We start from the raw sequence: 4,553 nt of genomic DNA on the forward strand, positions 1-4,553 counted from the left end.
ACCGCAATAGCCTATATATATATGTAATATAATATATATAATAATAATAATTTTGATAGTTCGGAAAATAAAATTTCAAGTAAACATCTACTAGATTAAAGAAATTTTTGCCTGGAACGAAAAAATTGATAGCTATTCATATCAAATAGAAGCATATTAATATTTCAAACTTTCATCTTATGAAATTGTATAATTATATAATTTTTTTATATCATAAAATTATATAAATAAAATGTTGTTATAAAATGTGAATCAGATTAGTTTTTTTTATTATAAAATTACCAGTTATTAATCTCTGAAATGTGATACGTAAAATATTAAACTTCAATTACATCAATGTTTTTTTCCCTTCAGTATATTTCTTTTCTTTGATTTTTAAATACATCAACTTGCTTTAATAAATCAGTTCCTTTCTCGGTACGATGGTTATTATATGCACAATAATATCAAACATTACTTTTTTTCTCCATTCACTGAGATGTTTCTCAATGTTTATTTTGTTAAATATTACATGACACATCGTAACACCCTGCTGTAAAGAATGTCACCTTTTTTCTCCTCTTCGCTTTTGTGACACATTTTGCGTGTTTGTGACACCTGCCACCCAATCAGATCGATTAGGAAGAACAAATATTGCGACAAAAAAAGTTACACCCACGCAGTACAAAGTATTTGGGACAGGCGGAAAAGTTTCTTTTTTCTTTGACACAGATACCAAAAATATTAGGCTGAAATCTACAGTTTAGAATGCTTACTTTTATTTAATTTATTTTTGCCTCAAACCATATTTACTTCAGGCCTACGTTAAGAAACATAAAGTTTTTATTAACAGGTTAAAAGCCATGGGGGTCACCGATGTCCGGCGCAGCCAAGATTATTAGAAACACATAATTCGAGTAAATTTTTAATTTTTTTAATATTATTATCGTTACTAAATTGGTTTGAAGAAATTAATGCAATATAAAACACACAAAAATAGTTTTATTTATATACACAGAGATGCCAACTTCATACCTGCCAACTTTTAATCCCTTCCATTAGAATTTTTCCCAGTGGTAGTAAAATAGAAAAAAAATTTCAATTGCAAACAAAAAAAGCTGACAGCCATGATAGTAATGCATATTTTTTATATATGCTTAATTTTTTTAAGAATAGTGGTGGTCAAAATCGTTTAAAAATTAAGTTTAAAGAAGAAAAATATAGTATATATTTACTACCACTTAAAATATCAAAATAAAATTTTACGCCAAATGCGAAAAAGTTGGCAGGTATGCAACTTGTTCCGGACAGCGAATAAATATTTTCAAGTGGTAGTTTATTAATTGTGATTCTTGGTGTTATAAATTCAATTTAGTAGATTTTTATCCACCACTTTTTCTAAGTAATTTGTAGATTTATATAATTCGATACTTTTTTTTGAAAAATCGTGATAAACCTTTTAAATAAACTAACAAAATCTGTCTAATATTTGCAAATTTAGTTTGTAGTTATTTATTGTTGTGGCCAGACGGGCAAACCCTGTAAAATTAGCGTGGCATGTTAAAGAAAATTTATCTTATTAACTCATAACTGTTCCACTTAGGTGCCTGGGTCAAGTCTCTACACGGTTTCTCATAGGTAATCTGATCAGATTACTATGAAGGTAAACCAGTTTAAGAAAGAGCCATGAAATACAAAATCCTGTAAAAATAAGAAAGTCGTAGCGGATATATATCTATAAGTTTGCTTAATTTATGAACATGATTGGTTTGTTTTAATGACCTGTAAAAAACTTCAAATTCAATTCTCAAATATATATAACAAATTTCTCTCAATTACTTTTAAAGTAGATTTTGGGTTCATGCGCAGCACTGGTTCATTTTTTAAATAGTCTGCGCAGACTACTTATAAAAATCCGTGTGGAAACTTTCTGATGTTGAAGGTGAGAGTCAAGTATGGCCTTTACTTGTTCATCCATAAAATATGCCATATTTATCCATTATAACGTAAAACTCAGTGAAGTAGATAAATTACACAGGAGACTAAAAATATAAAAAGTGGTGATTGATAATAATCAAAAAGGTGAATTGAAAAATCTTGGAGCATAATTATAAAATTTGTTTAGACAAAGATAATTTCTTGCAAAAAATAACTTTTAGTAGCTAATTTTTATTTTATTTAGCAGTAGTCGAAAAAAGTTTGCACTGCAAAGCATACAATTTTTGCATCATTTTAAGGAATGTAATGTTACAGGACAAAATGCAACATTTGAGGAAAATGGGCAGAATTGTTCCTGATATATAAAATTTATATGACTTTTTTAAAATTTGATTTCTTAGGAATTATTCGATCGATTTCGCCCAGATTCATTTCTTCACGCACCGTACATTATACTTGATATCTGCAAGCATACTAACTTCCATTATCAGTTAAAATGATTTTAAAAAAAACTGGAAATTCTGAGATTATAATTTTTAATACATAAAAAGAACTTTTGAATGTAATTATAGTTATGTATTGGATAAAATATGCATTAAGAAAAAAAGGAACTAATATAGGTGTAGCTTTATTTGAATGAGATATTTTTAAAACCTGACATATTTAATGCAATTAAAATAGAATTACATTGCCATAAAAATTACCGAGAGAGAATTTTGAGGAAAGCGCTTGCTATCATATTTCAAATTACTAATTGGCTAAATTTTACAACTTCAGAAGAAAGCAGATGGCTTAGTTTAACGAACTCCCATTCGCGAAGAATTTAAGACATCCTAATTAAGTTACTTTAGAAAGAGAGTAATATATTTTTATTTTTGAGACAAATTTTCAAGCTTTTATAGTCGCTGGGAAAAGTTTGATTAACGCGCTGTTAAATAATATTTAAAGTGGCAAAATATATTTTTTAAAAAAAGGTTGCACTTTGCGACTTTATCTTTCCTATATAATAATATTTTAATTACTTATTTGTCGTGGTAAAAAAATAGATCTTTTTCAATATTAAGTGTTAGATTAACGAACTCCTGTTAGATTAATTAGTTATTACTGATTAACTGTTAGATTAATTAGTGTACACATAAAATTATAAACATTCAGGGTTTCCGCTGTCCTTGAACAAGCTTAGTAGTAATAGTAAATGCAATTACATAGCTGCCAACTCTTCCGGTTTTCCCGGAAGATTTTGTTTTCATATTTAAAGCAGAGATGCCAACTTGCTCCGGCCAGCAAATATATATTTTAAAGTGGTAGTTTATCAATTGTGATTCTTGGTTTAATAAAATCAATTTGGTAGATTTTTATCCACCACCATTTCTAAATAATTCGTTGGCATATATTGTTCACCACGTTATAGTTTTATAGTCACGCAATACCTTTAAAAAAAAAAGCAAAAAAAAGTCAAATATTTGCTAAAATTACTTTGTAATTATTTACCGTATTTTTAATTATTTTGGCGAGTCCGGAGCAGTTGGCATCTCTGTTTAAAGTGCAAACGAAATTCATGTTATTTCACTAAACTTTTTGAATTATAATAATAATTTTAAATCAGTTTGACCACCACTACATGTGAATAATTACAACAAATATATAAAAGCATATTAGTTCTTACAATAGAGAATTTACACCGGATTAAAATAAGAATATAATTTTGAGGGATCTAGTTTTTAGGTAATTATTTTACTACCACTTGGAAAATCCATTCTCTAAAAGAGTGAATGTTGGCAGGTATGCAATGATACTTTACAATTATAACATATATATGCAATTATTTTTTTTCTAGATATTGTTGAACAGTTTACAAAAAAAAGAATTAATTAACTCTTCCCGAAAACTAGTAAAAACAGAAATGTTTTTACTACCAGTTTTTTCTCTTTTCCGTCTCGTTTTCATCCATGCCCTGTAATAGCACTATTTCTTTTTCATCATATTTTTATTTATTTTATAGATTAGGTTCATTTTTTTATGTTTAGTTACATTATATTTGGATCTAAATGTATCTTCAGACCGTAAGTCAATTCCTCAACCTTCAAAATCGACACATACACTGGAAATAATTCGATTTATGAATACGGACAGAAAAATAGAGTATTCATAAATACAAAAATATTTGTTCAATGAATTGTTTGACTTTGTAAAGAGTTTTCTTATCATTATTCAGTTCGCCAAAAATATGAAATAAGCCACAAATACTTCAAACATTTTCTTTCTTCTTTTCTATTTGAAAGCTTTTTATTGTAGAATCCAGTAAAATGCGCGAAAGGTTTCTTTTTTATTAAAGCACTTCACGATGTGTTCGAGTTTCAAAATTCGAGAAAGTTTCATCGATCTTAAGAACACGGAAACTGCTTAAAAGTAAAGAATGTGACTTGAGAAAAGTTTATTTATCGATCGATCTTACTTTACTTTATCCCACACTAAAATATGATAAAAATTCTGAGTGCGCAAAAAATCAAAACGAAATGTCTTTGTATTATAAAAGAAAGTATTCAGTGGAAATATTCTGAATATTGTGTGATTGAAATTGCGGTTTTCTAGAAAGGGATACATTTCTTTAAATCAGTGTTTCCCAACGTGGGGCC

The 4,553-nt window shown here is 28.0% G+C and overlaps 1 protein-coding gene across 2 annotated transcripts in view; it reads right to left on the reverse strand.

Annotated features, from left to right (window-relative positions):
- Positions 1-4,553, reverse strand: part of LOC107453171 (neurotrimin-like) — a 159,624-nt gene that overhangs the window by 14,250 nt on the left and 140,821 nt on the right. The window lies entirely within an intron of this gene.

This window comes from Parasteatoda tepidariorum, chromosome 9 (genome assembly GCF_043381705.1).
Source record: "Parasteatoda tepidariorum isolate YZ-2023 chromosome 9, CAS_Ptep_4.0, whole genome shotgun sequence".
Lineage (NCBI taxonomy): Eukaryota > Metazoa > Arthropoda > Arachnida > Araneae > Theridiidae > Parasteatoda > Parasteatoda tepidariorum.